General features: G+C 48.4%; 1 long non-coding RNA gene across 1 annotated transcript in view; it reads left to right on the top strand.

Annotated features, from left to right (window-relative positions):
• LOC126101030 (uncharacterized) overlaps nucleotides 1-18961 on the top strand; it is a 676417-nt gene that overhangs the window by 655147 nt on the left and 2309 nt on the right. The window contains exon 6 of the long non-coding RNA XR_007522246.1: nucleotides 2243-2322. This is a non-coding gene — a long non-coding RNA (uncharacterized LOC126101030). The remainder of the gene's footprint in view (nucleotides 1-2242; nucleotides 2323-18961) is intronic.

Here is an 18961-nt window from a genome sequence, read left to right as displayed (position 1 = left end):
AAATCATTAAAAGAAAGGCGTTTTTCGTTGGAACGGAATCTTCTCACGAAATTCCAATCACCAACTTTCTCCTCCGAATGCGAAAATATTTGTTGACACCGACCTACATATGGAGAAATGATCACCACGATAAAATGAGGGAAATCAGAGCTCGTACGGAAAGATATAGGTGTTCATTCTTTCCGCGCGCTGTACGAGATTGGAATAATAGAGAATTGTGTAGGTGGTTCGATGAACCCTCTGCCAGGCACTTAAATGTAATTTTCAGAGTATCCATGCAGATGTAGATGTAGATGATAATTCGTTATTGTTGGATGGTTGTTGTTAGCTGTAATATGTACTTATCAGCGCAGTTGTTGCGAACTCAAACAGTGAAGGTTATTTGTTTTTTAAAACAGTGAGGTAATGTTAACACAATTTCAGGTAAAGTATAACTGAGTTTTTCATTTTTAGGTATGGGAAAATATACACTACCGGAAAAAATTAGTATAGCCTTTTAGAGGTTTCCAAGGCACTGTCGTTGCAACAGTGCATATGGAGTACATGAAATGATTACATTATAGATCAATAGCACAAGCGATTCTGAGGTACGAGGTATCGACCTATGCTGAAACACCCATATTGGTACGTGGTGTAGCATCCACGGGTGACAATGGGGGCACTGACTGGCATCCCGTCGCTCACCAATACTGGGCTTTCTCTGTAAATTGCCGCTTTACCGCTGTAGCTTAACATTGTGAGTTGCAAGAATCATTCGTTGCAGCACAGGAATCACAGATACGCTTATCTCGTGACCTTCGTATTTCTTGTTAAAACTGTTTTCATGTTAACGATTTTCAGTAGCTTCTCTAATCAAGCGGGCGTGGTAGCTCTTCTCCACAGAGACAACTTGCAGGTCGGCTAATTTTATTATGTGGTCGGTCTTATGCAGCACTTGCTCCGCCAGTGCCTATGGTTTCTCCATCTGTCTCAACCAGCAAAGCTTTTTATGTTATTTAGTAACCAAGCTGTTCTGAATTTTTTTCTGTTTCTGCGTTTTTAATTTTCGGTGAAAACCGGACGTTACTGGTTTATGAATAAAAATTTATTTTGTGAACATTTTCTAGCTCTATTTCCCAACTTGTTGGATACGCTGGATTTAATCATATGGGCCCATAATTTCAGATCGTTAAATCGAAGAAGTGGAATACGTGTACATAATAACAGAAAGAGATGTATTTTATATATGTTGTCAAAACATGTTTACCTTCCAGGAATCACAGTATGTCACGTTACATGAAACCAAGTTGGTTAGAACAGTAATTTCAAAATATCTGTAGAAAAGACGAGGTTAATAATATTCCGGGAGAAATAACAGTTGAGATCAAAAGTAGTGATAGAAAACAAATCAATCGGGCAAGTAAGTCATTTTAACTACCTGGGCAGCGATTAATTATGATAAAGACGTAAAGAATAAAGCAGCAAAATTTCACGGTGTCGGAGGAACTATAAAAAGAACATTAAAGACAGGGACAACTGAAGAAACGCAACTGATCTGAGGCGTAGATCAATAGAACTGTGACGTCAGAATTGATATGTCCCAAACCAGTTAGAGGATGTATACTAGAAGATATTAAAAATAAGCTTAAAATATTTGCAATAACGGAGGAAATCTACGCAACCAAGTGGAAATGGAAGGAAAAAGTAAACTGAAGATATTTCAAAAAAGATTTGCTATATATACTCATAGGGGTAAGTGACGCAAGTTGACCAAGAAAAACGATGGACCTTTTTAGAACTGAAGCCAGAACAGGTTCCATGATGTAGAGGAGAAGAAAGGAGGATGAGGAGGAAGAGGAGGATGATGATCATGAGTACTTTATATGAATAAAATATTGACTAAATTATCAAACATCCGAAATGCAACGTGTTTTCTGCACTTGCTGTCAGATACAGATTTGATGTGCAACATGTTCTCAAACTCGCCAAATCGTTTATATAAAAGTGGAAATTTTAGAATCTTGCACCTCTTAGGTGCCCATGTTGGTAGGTGAGAAATGCAAGACTTCCTAAAAAGCGCTTCTCTAGCTTTGTAACCGGTAGCCCCATATCCACTCTTACTTCGCGCAAACAATTCTTACACAGTGAGACCGAGTGCTGCAGAAGCAAATATGCGGGTTTGTTTCCGCTTACAGCTACGTCATTCACCTGAGAAAGTCTTCGCGGAAAGTTTGAAGTAAATGTTTGCGTTACGTGTGTGCAGGTGACGGACCGGGATGCTGAGGCGGACATTGGCGCCGAGACACCGCGCCAACGCGACGAAGAGGACGTCACACATTACAGGTAAGGGCCACAGGAATTATGCAGTCAAATCTTTTGATGCCTCTCTGAGAACACACACACCACTTCAGTATGATCACTCGATCATGAACAGCTACACAATAACACATTTACAGATAAGAAACCACATTGTTACACAGACCATCTTCTTTTCAAGTGGCCTTCTTGAAAAAATACCTCATGAAAGACTCTTGCGACAGATGTCAAATCTTCGGTATGCCGTGCCAGGTTCTGTCCAATTGGCGCGTTAGATAGTCAAAATTCCGAGCTGGTTGGAAAGCCCTGTCCGTTACGCTCCAAACATTCTCAACTGGGGAAAGATCCGGCGACCTTGTTGGCCAAGGTAGGCTTCGTCAAGTACGAAAGCAATCAGTAGAAACTCTCCCCGTGTGCGGGTGGGCATTATCTTGTTGAAATGGATCTGGGCGTCCAATGCTGTCGTCGTACCGCGGTGCTGTGAGGTTCCGCGGTCGACAACCAAAGAGGCCCTGCTATGATATGAAGTAACGTTTGAAGTGTTATGGGCAGGGTTCTCCAAGCAGCTCTCAATTTTGACGATCTATCTCGCCATTTGGACAAAATTTGGCACTATATTCCTCAATAGGACATCCAACAACTCTTTCAATCAGTGCCAAGCCGAATAACTGCTTGCATAAAGGCCAGAGATGGACCAACGTATTATTAGCTTGCTTAATTTGTGAAACTCTTTCTCCTGAATAAATCACGCAGTTTTTCTTAAATTGAGGCCATTTGCTTCTCTGTGATGTGTCTCTTTTTCTCCCCCTCTTAGAGTGTATAATGCCTACTACACACTCGGAGACTCATTGCTTTATTTTGACTTATCATACCCAGCAGTTTGTCCATTGAAATGCCTGTATTCTGTTGCTAGACTAAATATTTAAGGTCTATGGTTACACTTCAGCGACGAGGTGCAAACATTTCAACCGTTTCTCTCCTGCTTCGGAGAGCTTCCGTAGTGTACGTGTTTCATGGATTTTCAATTCCTTGGTATTTATTGAAAATGTGGTCAAACTAAAAGTATTAAAATTTATTCAAAGTTATAACGTACCTTTTCGTCCCTGGAAGGTAAAGAGTTCTGACTATGAAACCTCCATATAAAAAAGTTTCACTTGAATCGCTAGCACAGATGTAATGTATCTCGAACAGAATTGTCTCCTTCGCACCAGCTACCGTGGATTCCGAAGCTATCGGTCATTTCACACTTTCCTTGCCCTCTTCTTACAGGATATCCTCAAAGCCATGGACCAAAATACTTCTCGACTTCGGGAAAAAATTGACTCGGCACCACGTCCAAGCTTATTAACAAAAGTATAGCGTGTCCATGAAGTCCAGCTGTCATTTCAAAAAATAATAACTTGGAAGGTGTACGAGATATGGAATCTTCGTTTCACGATAGGAGGAAGGGCAGCACCAGTCGTGAATTTTTAATCTGTTTATTGCAGACCGATTTTATCTGCTGTGTAGTTATATTCAATGCTACATGAATAGAAGAATATAATGACAAATGGTTCAAATGGCTCTGAGCACTATTGGAATTAACTTCTGAGGTGATCAGTCCCCTAGAACTTAGAACCTAACTAACCTAAGGACATCAAACACATCGATGCCCGAGGCAGGATTCGAACCTGCGACATTAGCGGTCGCGCGGTTCCAGACTGTAGCGCCTAGAACCGCTCGGCCACCCCGCCGGTAATATATTGACAATCAGGCGTTTAAATATAGATGAAAACCGTATCACAGTTGTATTCAGCATGTACGACGTATTTTTTTTTTTTTTTTTCCTTTATTGTAATTTAAACACCTATACAGGTGGGCTGGCAGCAGCATAGTTCGCTGCTCTTCAGCCTTTAGTTGGACAATAAACATGATAGAGATGTGATATACAAAAAAGACGGCGGGCAAAAACATGGAGATACAAAAAAACAAGAGACAAGAAGCCGTTCACGTTGGACGAAAAAACACTAACACTGGGAAACATGGCGCACAAAACACGGAGAACGGCGACGCCACACGTGAACAGTTGAGTCGGGACTGCACGAAACACAAAACGATGCACACACACTAAACACTGGTGGCGATGGTCTCCGGCGCGCGAATGTTCACTGAGCGTGTACGAGTCCGGGGACCTGCCAAGAGGGGGGTGGAGGAGGAGGAAGGGGAGATGGGAGAGGGGAGAGCAGAGATGCCATGGGCAAAGGAGAGAGGGGGAGGGAGGAAGGGGGAGGGGAAGCCCGGAGGAGAGGGCAGGAGGGAGGGGGAAAGGAAAGAGAAGGGAAGGGAAAGGGGGGGAGGGAGGGTGCCGAAAGGAAAGGACACAGGAGGGGGGGGAAGGATCAAAGTTGATAGGAGGGGTAGATGCAGGGGAGGAGGACATCATCAGGGAGGGGGAGCTGGCGGAAGCCACCTTGGGAGAGGGTATGGAGGGTGGAGAGATGGAGACCAGGCGGGACATGGGAGTACAGGCGCGGCAGCGGGCGGGGGTGGGAGAGGATCGGGGAGACGAGCGGGTGAGGAGGATCGAGTTTACGGGAGGTGTATAGGATTCGTAGCCTTTCGAGGAAGAGGAGGAGGTGGGGGAAGGGGATAAGGTCATACAGGATCCGCGTGGGGGAAGGGAGACGGATGCGATAGGCAAGGCGGAGAGCATGGCGTTCAAGGATTTGGAGGGATTTATAAAAGGAAGGGGGGGCGGAGATCCAGGCGGGATGGGCGTAACAGAGGATAGGGCGGATGAGGGACTTATAGGTGTGGAGGATGGTGGAGGGGTCCAGACCCCACGTTCGGCCGGAAAGGAGCTTGAGGAGACGGAGTCGGGAACGTGCCTTGGCTTGGATTGTCTGGAGATGGGGAGTCCAGGAGAGGCGACGGTCGAGGGTGACGCCAAGGTACTTAAGGGTGGGGGTGAGAGCGATGGGACGGCCATAAACGGTGAGATAGAAATCAAGGAGGCGGAAGGAGGGAGTGGTTTTGCCTACAATGATCGCCTGGGTTTTGGAAGGATTGACCTTGAGCAACCACTGGTTGCACCAAGCGGTGAACCGGTCAAGATGGGATTGGAGAAGGTGTTGGGAGCGTCGCAGGGTGGGGGCAAGGGCAAGGAAGGCGGTGTCATCGGCAAACTGGAGAAGGTGGACGGGGGGTGACGGCGGCGGCATGTCCGCCGTGTACAACAAGTACAGAAGGGGGGAGAGGACGGAGCCTTGGGGCACACCGGCGGAGGGGAAAAAGGTGTAGGAATCAGCGTTATGGATGGTGACATGGGAAGGACGGCGGGAGAGAAAGGAACCGATCAGACGAACGTAGTTAATGGGAAGGGCGAAGGTTTGGAGCTTGAAGAGGAGACCGGAATGCCATACGCGGTCATATGCGCGTTCGAGGTCAAGAGAGAGGAAGATTGCGGAGCGACGGGAATTGAGCTGTTCGGAAAGGAGATGAGTGAGGTGAAGGAGAAGATCGTCGGAAGAGAAGGACGGCCGAAAGCCACACTGGGTAACGGGGAGGAGGCGGTGCTGGCGGAGATGCTGGTGGATGCGGCGGGTGAGGATAGATTCCAGGACCTTGCTGAAGACCGAGGTAAGGCTGATGGGACGGTAGGAGGAAACGGCGGACGGCGGTTTGCCAGGTTTGAGGAACATGAGGATACGGGAGGTTTTCCACAGGTCGGGGTAGTAACCAGTGGACAGGACTACATTGTAGAGCCTGGCCAGGGTGGAGAGAAAAGAGACAGGAGCTTCACGAAGGTGACGGTAGGTGACACGATCGTGACCAGGAGCGGTGTTGCGTTTGGTGCGGAGTGTAGTAATGAGATCCTGTGTAGTGATGGGGGCGTTAAATTCCGTGTGTGGAATGTTGTCCAAGTACTGGAAACCAGGAGCGAGGGGAGGGACAGAGGTGTCAGTTCGATCGCGGATATCTGGGAAGAGGGAGTAATCGAACTGGGGATCATCAGGGATGGAAAACACATCGGACAGGTAGGAGGCAAAGTGATTGGCCTTACTAAGGGCGTCAGGGAAGGGGTGATCATCGTGGAGAAGAGGATAGTAGGGGGAGGGTTTGGTTCCGGTAAGGCGACGGAAGGCGGTCCAGAACTGGGACGAGTTTACAGGGAGGGTAGCATTTAAACGGGTGCATGTCTGTCGCCAGTCCCGGCGTTTCTTAGCCGCGAGCAAATTTCGAATGTGTCGCTGTAGTTGCCGGTGGCGTCGTAGGGTGTCCGGGTCACGCGTGCGGAGGAAGGCACGGTAGAGACGACGGGATTCACGGAGGAGGAGGACGGCCTGTGGTGGTAAGGTAGGACGGTGAGGGTGGATTGCAACAGTAGGGACGTGGGCCTCCACGGCCTCAGACAAGGTCTGCTGGAGAAAGGAGGCGGCATGGGTGACATCATCGGGACGGCGGTAGGCGAGAGGGTGGCTATCGACCTGAGCGGAGAGGGTATCCCGGTAGGCATTCCAGTCGGCACGGGAATAGTCATGGATGTACTTAGGGGGAGGGTCATGACGAGGGTCGGGGCGGGGGTGACGGCCGTCTGAAACGGTGAGGAGGACAGGGAGATGGTCGCTACCAATAGGCTCCAGGACATCCACCGTAATGCGACCAAGGAGGTTGGGGGAGGAGAGAATAACATCGGGAGTAGAGTTGGATTCGGGACGGGTGTGCTGGGGGATGGGGATGAGGTCGCCTTGAAGGGAGGAGAGGAACCGATGCCACCGCCGTAGCTGGGCAGCGGAGCGACTATGGATGTTGAGGTCGGCGGCGATCACATAGGAGGAGAAGGTACGGTCGATGTGGGAGAGGAAGTCGAAAGGAAGAGGGGCGTTGGGGCGGACATAGATGGTGGCACAGGTAACGGTAAGGCCGGGGAAGAAGAGACTAAGGATCAGGTGTTCGGTGGGGTCGGGAAGGAGAGGTTGGAGCCGAACGGGGATCTGGCGGTGGTGGCCAATGGCAACTCCGCCACGCGCAACTGGGAGGGGATTATCGGAGCGGTGGAGGAGATAGGGGGAGGTGTGGATGGAGTGGTGGGGTTGGAGGAAGGTTTCATTGAGAAGGAAGGCATCCACACGGTGGGTAGCAAGGGTGTGCAGGAAGAGGTTCTTGTTGGCGGGAAGGGAGCGGATATTGTTGAAAAGGATACGATGCTGTCGCGCCATGATAAGGATTTAGACGAGGGTGTCAAGGCGGGAGAAGGTGAAATGGGCCTGGTTATTGGAATAGGTGGCGTACATTTTAAGGTGGAATATGGAACGGGCGGCGAGGGAGATCTGTTGGAGGGTGTGGGGGCGCTGAAAGGGATGGACGTTTTGGAGGACAATGGTGAGGAACCTGATGATGTCCTCAGCAGTGGGGGGGGGACGAAGGGAATTGCCAGGAGGGGTGGGGGCGTCCAGGGGACGGACAGGGACGGTGAGTTCAGGGGTGGTGGGAGGGGGCCGGGCTTTACACTTTTGGGAGTAGGTAGGGTGGGGGAGGCTGCAGGTATTACAGGAGGGAGGGGATTGGAGGTTGGGGCACTGCCGGAGGAAGTGCGCTTGGCGACAATGCGGGCATGTGGGGGCCTCGCGGCACTCGGCTGTTGTGTGTGCATTGTAGCGCAGACATCTCTGGCAGCGCAGGGATTGAGGGGGGGAACGGGAGGGGTCGACTTTGTACCGCTGATTGAAGAGGAGGGCACCCTCCTTCAGGAGACGGTCAATGGAGGGGGCGTCCTCTGAGAAAACCCGCATAAGGCGGGTGGGGCCGGTCGCGTTGAAGATGCGGCGGACTGCCCGCACCTCCAGGGTGGGATGGGCCTTCAGCTCCGCCAGCACCTCCTCCTCCGTGATCGACGGGCTAAGCCGAGTGATCACGGCGGTGAGGGTCGGCGGGCGACGCGGGGGTTGGGGTTGGCGGGTAGGAGATGGGGAGGGAGCAGGGGTGAGGGAGGCGTGAGGACCAAAACGGGTGATGGGGAGGCGGGAGAGGATGTCAGTATGGAGGGTCGGGCTGGGGGAGGAGATAAGAACAGAATCCCGTCTGGGAGTAAGGAGAGAGATGGGGGCGCCTGGGAAATGTTGGCGGAGGAGGAGGGAGAGATTCCGGGCCTCGAGGAAAGAAGGATCGGGACGGGACAGGAGATATTTGTAGAGACCGGGGGGGGAGGAGGAGGAGGAAGAGGGAGCGGGGCCTGGTGGGGAGACGTCCATGGCATTTTGGGGTGGGGATGGGGGGCGGGGTGGAGCCTTTTTAGGAGTAGAGGAAGTGGAGGCGCCACTAGGGCGTTTGACAGCGGCAGATGGGCGGGTGGTGACAGGAGGGACGGGAACGATGGGGAGGTGGTGGGAAGGGACAGGTCCCGGCACGGACGCAGCAGTCGGCGCCGGAGGAAGTGACTGTGACGGTGCAGGCGAATGTGGCAGTGATGGCGATGGCGACGATGATGATGATGACGGCGGTGGCGATGGCGATGGCGACGGCGACGGGGAGAGCTGGGCGTGGGCAGTGGCCCGACGGGCCACCACCCTAGCCGGAGCCGCAGTGACAGGCTGGGGGAGTGGGGGGAAGGGATCAGAACGAGAGGAGGAAGCGGGAGAGGGGGCGACAAAGAGCGAGGGCGAAGGGATAGAGAGGAGGGGAGGGATGGAAGGAGGGGGGTGGGACTGGGCACACCAAGTGATTGTGGTGGAGGCGGCGGATGGGGACGTATACACGATGGCGGTGGTGGTAGTAGTGACGGTGGTGGTGGGGGCGGACATGATGGCAAGAAGAAGAAAGAAAAAACACAACACTAAAAGGACAGGACACACACCGGGAGACGACGGACGGCGGACGGACGACGGACGGACGGCGGACGGACGTCGACGGCGGGGCGGCGGCGACGGCGACGGCGACGGCGACGGCGACGGCGACGGCGACGGCGACAGGCAGGGACGCTGCTGCCGCGGACGGGGCCGGGGCGGCGGCGGCGGCTGCTGCTGCTGCTGCTGCTGCTGGTTGGCTGGACTGCTGCTGGTTGGACTGCGGCTGCCACCGGAGGGCTGGCAGGCTGGCTGGCTGGCTGGCTGGCTGGCTGGCTGGCTGGCTGGCTGGCTGGCTGGCTGACCACTGCTGCAAGCCGGTACCGCGAACTGCTGCTGCTGCTGGCTGGCTGGCTGGCTGGCTGGCTGGCTGGCTGGCTGGCTGGCTGGCACCTGTAACCCCTAACACTTCGATTAGCGCGAAGGTGCACTATCGAAGGGCGGTAACCTTTCGGTGTACCGCCGGAGATGACGACGTAAATTTACGTGCCATTATATGCAAGTCATTATGCAGTGCTAGCCGACAGATCATAATGTGAGGACAAAATTCATAGCTCGTGAACCAAGCCGATTTCCCAGTAGCCAATGCTAGTGATTGCTTCTGCATTTCTGTTACCACCAAACCGAATTACGTTAGTTTCTATATATATAAGAACAGAGATAAGATTTTATGAACCATTTTGTACATTGCAATTTCCCTGAGATCGTAACACCGTTAACTTGACAACCTCTTAAGTTACTTCCATAATGTAACCCAATTTGCACGAGATGAATATGCACTCAACGTGCAATATATGTACTACTGGCCATTAAAATTGCTACACCACGAAGATGACGTACTACAGACGCGAAATTTAACCCACAGGAAGAAGATGCCGTGATGTGCAAAATATGCATTTCTGTTACCACCAAACCGAATTACGTTAGTTTCTATATATATAAGAACAGAGATAAGATTTTATGAACCATTTTGTACATTGCAATTTCCTTGAGATCGTAACACCGTTAACTTGACAACCTCTTAAGTTACTTCCATAATGTAACCCAATTTGCACGAGATGAATATGCACTCAACGTGCAATATATGTACTACTGGCCATTAAAATTGCTACACCACGAAGATGACGTACTACAGACGCGAAATTTAACCCACAGGAAGAAGATGCCGTGATATGCAAATGATTAGCTTTTCAGAGCATTCTCACAAGGTTGGCGCCTGTGGGGACACCTACAAGGTGCTGACATGAGGAAAGTTTCCAATCCATTTCTCATACACAAACAGCAGTTGACCGGCGTTGCCTGGTGAAACGTTGTTGTGATGGCTCGTGTAAGGAGGATAAATGCGCACCATCACATTTCCGACTTTGATAAAGGTCGGATTGTAGCCTATCGCGATTGCGGTTTATCGTATCGCGACATTGCTGCTCGCGTTGGTCGGGATCCAATGACTGTTAGCAGAATATGGAATCGGTGGGTTCAGGAGGGTAATACGGAACGCCATGCTGGATCCCAGTGGCAGAATTGTACACGACGTTCACAGTCGCCGCCATGCAATTCCTGGTACATAGAAATATGGTACAGGTGCAATCGATGTTGATGTAGCATTCTCAACACAGACGTTTTTGAGATTCCTGATTCTCACGCAATTTGTCTGCTACTGATGTGCGGATTAGCCGCGACAGCAGCTAAAACACCTACTTGGGCATCATTATTTGTTGCAGGTCGTGGTTGACGTTTCACATGTGGCTGAACACTTCCTGTTTCCTTAAATAACGTAACTGTCCGGCGAACGGTCCGGACACTTGGATAATGTCATCCAGGATACCGAGCAGCATGGATAGGACACGCCCATTGGGCATTTTGATTACAATAGCCATACATCAACACGATATCGACCTTTTCCGCAATTGGTAAACGGGCGATTTTCACACGGGTAATGTATCACGAAGCAAATACCGTCTGCACTGGCGGAATATTACGTGATACCACGTACTTATACGTTTGTGACTATTACAGCGCCATGTATCACAAAGCGAAAAAAGTGGTCCAACTAAAACATTCATATTTCTTTACGTACTACACGAGTATGTAATAATAAATGAGGGTTACTATTTTTAAAAAACGCAGTTGATATCCTTTTGACCTATGGCAGCGCCATCTAACGGGCCAACCTTAGCGCCATCTGGTTTCCCCTTTCAAGCTAGACGAGTTTCGTTCTTTGTAGTTTTTTCGTTTGATGCTTATTTCGTGAGATATGTGGCCCGGTCACTATCAATGGACCAACCTGTATATATATATTCACAATGTATAAGTTATTTTGTAATTTTAGAATTGGTTTTAGCTTTTATAAAAACAAGTCTTCTTAGTTTTTTAATCTGCACCATCTACAAGTTGATTCTTCATTTGTTTTAACATAATTACTGGACGAATTGTAATAATTAAATAGATCATTGTAATTTTATGTATTTTTATTATTATGAAAATGTATGTATTATAAAAATACATAGAATTACCTTATATATATTTATATATGGTGAAATACAATAAAAATACATAAAATTACGGGCATACGTGCTCGTTGGTTGCTGACCGTTGTCCAACGAGCACGTATGCCCGTATTAGCTATTACGAGACCAGTTAAAGGCACTGCTATATTTGTAACACAATTTTACTGGATTGGAGCAGTTTTGGCCTGAAAATGACGTAGTGTAACGTCGAAACTGGCTGCTTAGAAATAAACCTATATAATGGCGATTGGTATTGTTTTTATTGATCATTGAACAGCCGTAGTTCCATTCTCCACCAGAAGATGGGGTTTTTATTCATTCATCATTACTAGTTGGGCATTCAGTTAGTAAAAGCGTGAAAGGCCTTTCAGACCATAATACACAAATTTTGACACTGACAGGCTTTTGTTCTCAAATAAATGTCACATGTAATTACAAACTATGTAGAAAAGTTAATCCAACAGCAATAGAGAGTTTTTAAACCTTTGCAAAGAACAAGATTAGCAGGATGTTTACCGTGCCGATAACATAGATGATAAATATAATGCTTTCCTTAACACATTTCTCATGCTCTTTGAGAGTTGATTTCCATTATAACGTTCTAAACGGTGTACTAACGTAATAGGCAGCCCGTGTGGCAGACTAGTGGGATAAGGATATCATGTAGAACAAAGCGGAAATTATATCAAAATGTTAGGAATAGTCACAATCAAGCTGCAGTAGCCCATTACAAACAGTATTGTAAGGTGCTTAAAAACATTATTAGGAAGGCAAAGAATATATGGTATGCAAATAGAATAGCTAATTCACAGGATAAAATGAAAACCATAACCATATGGTCAGTTGTGAAGGAAGTGTCTGCTCAGCAGCACAAGGTCGACGATATAAAGTCAATTCACAGTAAAATATTTCTGTTACCGATAAATCAGATACATGTACAGTATTTAACAATCACTTTCTGAGCATTGCTGGTGAATTAAATGTAAATTTAGCTTCTAGAGGGTATCATATAATTCTCTTGGAAAATACCTTTCCGAGGTTGATGTCTGAAATACTCCTCTGTGACAAGTGGGAGATTGAGTCAATAATTAAATCACTGAAGACTAAGGACTCTCATGGCTATGATGGAGTGCCTATCAGAATATTAAAGTACTGTGCTGCACATGTTAGCCCTGTATTTAGCCATATTTGTAATCTTTCCTTTAGGAATGGTCGGTTTCCTGAACGATTAAAGTACTCATTAGTAAAACCACTTTATAAAAAGGGAGAAAGGGATAATGTAGACATTTTTAGACCTATTTCCATGCCGTCAGTGTTTGCTAAAGATATTAAAAAGGCTGTGTATGTAAGGATAACTGATCATTTAGTATCACACGATTTGCTATCAAATGTACAGTTCGGCTTTAGAAGTCGATTAACAACTGAAAATGCTATATTCTCTTTTCTCTGTGAGGTACTGGATGGGTTAAACAAAAGGTTTCGAACGCTAGGCATATTTTTTTTATTTAACTAAGGTGTTTGATTGTGCTCCAGAAGTTTGACCATTACGGAATACGGTGAGTAGCCCAGAACTGGTCCACCTCTTACTTTAACGACAGACAGCAAAAGGTCATTATTCAGAGTGCTGAGAATGGCTGTGATGTGGGGTCTGAGTGAGGTACGTCAAATGGGGGGTGCACAAGGATCAGTGTTGGGGCCACTCCTCTTCCCAATTTATATGTGTGATATGCCCTCTAGTATTATGGGTAACTCCTAAATATTTCTGTTTGTTGGTGACTAGCTTGGAAGTAAAGGATGTTGTGTGCAACATTGCCTCGGTTTCAAACAGTGCAGTTCAAGACATAAGTTCATGGCTTGTAGAAAATACACTAACGCTAAATCACAGTAAGACTCAGTTCCTACAGTTTCTAACACACAATTCAACAAAATCTGACGTTTTAACGACGCAGAATGGACATATGATTAGTGAAACTGAACAGTTCAAATTTCTAGGTGTTCAGATAGATAGTAAACTGTCATGGAAAGCCCACGTTCGGCATCTTGTTCAAAGCCTTAATGCTGCCATTTTTACTATTCGAAAGGTATCTGAAGTGAGTGATCGTTCGACATGAAAATTAGTGTACTGTGCTTATTTTCATTCGTTTATGTCGTATGGTATTATACAGGGTGTTACAAAAAGGTACGGCCAAACTTTCAGGAAACATTCCTCACACACAAAGAAGGAAAATATGTTATGTGGACATGTGTCCGGAAACGCTTACTTTCCATGTTAGAGCTCATTTTATTACTTCTCTTCAAATCACATTAATCATGGAATGGAAACACACAGCAACACAACGTACCAGCGTGACTTCAAACACTTTGTTACACGAAATGTTCAAAATGTCCTCCGTTAGCGAGGATACATGCATCCACCCTCCGTCGCATGGAATCCCTGATGGGCTGATGCAGCCGTGGAGAATGGCGTATTGTATCACAGCCGTCCACAATACGAGCACGAAGAGTCTCTACATTTGGTACCGGGGTTGCGTAGACAAGAGCTTTCAAATGCCCCCATAAATGAAAGTCAAGAGGGTTGAGGTCAGGAGAGCGTGGAGGTCATGGAATCGAGGAGGTACAGTACATACTGACGAAACTAAAATGAGCTCTAACATGGAAATTAAGCGTTTCCGGACACATGTCCACATAACATCTTTTCTTTATTTGTGTGTAAGGAATGTTTCCTGAAAGTTTGGCCGTACCTTTTTGTAACACCCTGTATTTTGGGGTAACTCTTCCCATTCTAAAAACATATTTTTGGCTCAGAAACGGGCGATTCGGGCAATAAGTGGTGTATGTTCACGAACCTCTTGTCGACCCCTGTTCACGAGTCTGGGTATTTTGACATTGGCATATATATATATATATATATATATATATATATATATATATATATATATATATATATATATATATACTCCTGGAAATGGAAAAAAGAACACATTGACACCGGTGTGTCAGACCCACCATACTTGCTCCGGACACTGCGAGAGGGCTGTACAAGCAATGATCACACGCACGGCACAGCGGACACACCAGGAACCGCGGTGTTGGCCGTCGAATGGCGCTAGCTGCGCAGCATTTGTGCACCACCGCCGTCAGTGTCAGCCAGTTTGCCGTGGCATACGGAGCTCCATCGCAGTCTTTAACACTGGTTGCATGCCGCGACAGCGTGGACGTGAACCGTATGTGCAGTTGACGGACTTTGAGCGAGGGCGTATAGTGGGCATGCGGGAGGCCGGGTGGACGTACCGCCGAATTGCTCAACACGTGGGGCTTGAGGTCTCCACAGTACATCGATGTTGTCGCCAGTGGTCGGCGGAAGGTGCACGTGCCTGTCGACCTGGGACCGGACCGCAGCGACGCACGGATGCACGCCAAGACCGTAGGATCCTACGCAGTGCCGTAGGGGACCGCAGCGCCACTTCCCAGCAAATTAGGGACACTGTTGCTCCTGGGGTATCGGCGAGGACCATTCGCAACCGTCTCCATGAAGCTGGGCTACGGTCCCGCACACCGTTAGGCCGTCTTCCGCTCACGCCCCAACATCGTGCAGCCCGCCTCTAGTGGTGTCGCGACAGGCGTGAATGGAGGGACGAATGGAGACGTGTCGTCTTCAGCGATGAGAGTCGCTTCTGCCTTGGTGCCAATGATGGTCGTATGCGTGCTTGGCGCCGTGCAGGTGAGCGCCACAATCAGGACTGCATACGACCGAGGCACACAGGGCCAACACCCGGCGTCATGGTGTGGGGAGCGATCTCCTACACTGGCCGTACACCACTGGTGATCGTCGAGGGGACACTGAATAGTGCACGGTACATCCAAACCGTCACCGAACCCATCGTTCTACCATTCCTAGACCGGCAAGGGAACTTGCTGTTCCAACAGGACAATGCACGTCCGCATGTATCCCGTGCCACCCAACGTGCTCTAGAAGGATCTGTCCCCCATTGAGCATGTTTGGGACTGGATGAAGCGTCGTCTCACGCAGTCTGCACGTCCAGCACGAACGCTGGTCCAACTGAGGCGCCAGGTGGAAATGGCATGGCAAGCCGTTCCACAGGACTACATCCAGCATCTCTACGATCATCTCCATGGGAGAATACCAGCCTGCATTGCTGCGAAAGGTGGATATACACTGTACTAGTGCCGACATTGTGCATGCTCTGTTGCCTGTGGTTCTGTCAGTGTGATCATGTGATGTATCTGACCCCAGGAATGTGTCAATAAAGTTTCCCCTTCCTGGGACAATGAATTCACGGTGTTCTTATTTCAATTTCCAGGAGTGTGTGTATATATATATATATATATATATATATATATATATATATATATAATTTCCAGGAGTATATATATATATATATAGTCCCTGGAAATTGAAATAAGAACACCGTGAATTCATTGTCCCAGGAAGGGGAAACTTTATTGACACATTCCTGGGCTCAGATACATCACATGATCACACTGACAGAACCACAGGCACATAGACACAGGCAACAGAGCATGCACAATGTCGGCACTAGTACAGTGTATATCCACCTTTCGCAGCATTGCAGGCTGGTATTCTCCCATGGAGACGATCGTAGAGATGCTGGATGTAGTCCTGTGGAACGGCTTGCCATGCCATTTCTACCTGGCGCCTCAGTTGGACCAGCGTTCATGCTGGACGTGCAGACCGCGTGAGACGACGCTTCATCTAGTCCCAAACATGCTCAATGGGGGACAGATACGGAGATCTTGCTGGCCAGGGTAGTTGACTTACACCTTCTAGAGCACGTTGGGTGGCACGGGATACATGCGGACGTGCATTGTCCTGTTGGAACAGCAAGTTCCCTTGCCGGTCTAGGAATGGTAGAACGGTGGGTTCGATGACGGTTTGGATGTACCGTGCACTATTCAGTGTCCCCTCGACGATCACCAGTGGTGTACGGCCACTGTAGGAGATCGCTCCCCACACCATGATGCCGGGTGTTGGCCCTGTGTGCCTCGGTCGTATGCAGTCCTGATAGTGGCGCTCACCTGCACGGCGCCAAACACGCATACGACCATCATTGGCACCAAGGCAGAAGCGACTCTCATCGCTGAAGACGACACGTCTCCATTCGTCCCTCCATTCACGCCTGTCGCGACACCACTGGAGGCGGGCTGCACGATGTCGGGGCGTGAGCGGAAGACGGCCTAACGGTGTGCGGGACCGTAGCCCAGCTTCATGGAGACGGTTGCGAATGGTCCTCGCCGATACCCCAGGAGCAACAGTGTCCCTAATTTGCTGGGAAGTGGCGCTGCGGTCCCCTACGGCACTGCGTAGGATCCTACGGTCTTGGCGTGCATCCGTGCGTCGCTGCGGTCCGGTCCCAGGTCGACGGGCACGTGCACCTTCCGCCGACCACTGGCGACAACATCGATGTACTGTGGAGACCTCACGCCCCACGTGTTGAGCAATTCGGCGGTACGTCCACCCGGCCTCCCGCATGTCCACTATACGCCCTCGCTCAAAGTCCGTCAACTGCACATACGGTTCACGTCCACGCTGTCGCGGCATGCTACCAGTGTTAAAGACTGCGATGGAGCTCCGTATGCCACGGCAAACTGGCTGACACTGACGGTGGCGGTGCACAAATGCTGCGCAGCTAGCGCCATTTGACGGCCAACACCGCGGTTCCTGGTGTGTCCGCTGTGCCGTGCGTGTGATCATTGCTTGTACAGCCCTCTCGCAGTGTCCGGAGCAAGTATGGTGGGTCTGACACACCGGTGTCAATGTGTTCTTTTTTCCATTTCCAGGAGTATATATATATATATATATATATATATATAATTCGTTGCTGTCGTTTCTTGTTAACAATATTAGCTTATTCCCAAGAATAAGCAGATTACACTCAGTTAATACTCGGCAGAAATCCAAGCTGCATTTGGATCGGACTTCCTTAACTTTTGTGCAGAAAGATGTGCAGTATATTGTTGCATCCATTTTCAATAAGCTACCACTTGAATTCAAAAATTTTAGCAGTAATCCACGCGCTTTCAAATCGCAACTGAAGAGTTTCTTCATGGTTCACTCCATCTAGTCTGTCTTGGAGTTCCTTGAAAAATTAAGCTGATTCCTGTTGTATTGTTGATTGGGTGTACATAAACTTAGGGATTGACTTTTTTCGGGTTCATAAGCGTTTTATTTTTATCTGTTATTACTTTTATGTTGTAATTTCATGTACTGACACATTCCATGACCTTGGATATTTGCTCCTCAATTTGGTCCTACGGAATTTGACGTGTAAATGAAATAAAAAACCACATAGTTTAGAGATGTTACACCATTGCGATTTGTTGTGCATCAACGTTGACACACTAAGGCGGTACGTGCACTACTTTGCTATGTCGTAACTGACTGGTGGAGTGCACATATATTGTTTTTGGTTATTAGTTCCAGCTGCCACTTTAGTTACCGCGCTGATGTTTCTTACACGCCAAAACGGTGTACGGAATAGCTATTTGTATCATTGAGGCACACAAGCCCCGCAATGACGGCAATATTGCTCTGAGGCAGAATAAGGGGAACCAGCCTGCATTCTCCGAGGCAGCTGGAAAACCGCCTAAAAACCATCCACAGACTGGCCGGCTCACCGGACCTCGACACAAGTCCGCCGGGTGTATTCGTGCGGTGGACCAGGTGCTCCTTCCCGCTCCGGAAAACCGTGCGTTAGACCGCTCGGCTAACCGGGCGGGCATCTGCATAATACTCGAGTATTATTCGAAGCCATCGGTAACAAATCTAGCAGCCCGATAGCAGCCCGACTCTGATACACTTCGTTGTCTATCATTAATCCGACCTTGAGCGGATCCCAAACACTCGAGCAGTACTCAAGAATAGGTCGCACTAGCGTTCTATATGCAGTTTCCTTTACAGATGAATCACAGTTTCCTAAAATTCTCCCTGTAAACCGATATCGACCATTCGCCTTCCCTACCACAATCGTCACATTCTCGTTCCATTTCATATCGCATTGCATCGTTACGACCAGAAATTAAAACGACGTGATTGTGTAAATTAGGAGACTATTGATGCCGTATCGAACATTACTGGTTCGTTTTCCTATTAATCCGCATTAACTCACATTTTTCTACATTTAGAGCTAGCTGCCATTCATCACACCAACTAGAAATTTTGTCTAAATCACCTTGTATCCTCCAACAATCACTCAACGTCGACACCATTCCGTAATCACAGTATCATCAGCAAACAACCACAGATCGCTGCCCACGCTATCCGGCAGGTTATATGTGTATATAGAAAATAACAGTAGT

This window comes from Schistocerca cancellata, chromosome 9 (assembly GCF_023864275.1).
Source record: "Schistocerca cancellata isolate TAMUIC-IGC-003103 chromosome 9, iqSchCanc2.1, whole genome shotgun sequence".
NCBI lineage: Eukaryota > Metazoa > Arthropoda > Insecta > Orthoptera > Acrididae > Schistocerca > Schistocerca cancellata.
The sequence above is the reverse complement of the archived record's forward strand: the minus strand, read 5'-3'. Positions and strand labels throughout refer to the sequence as shown.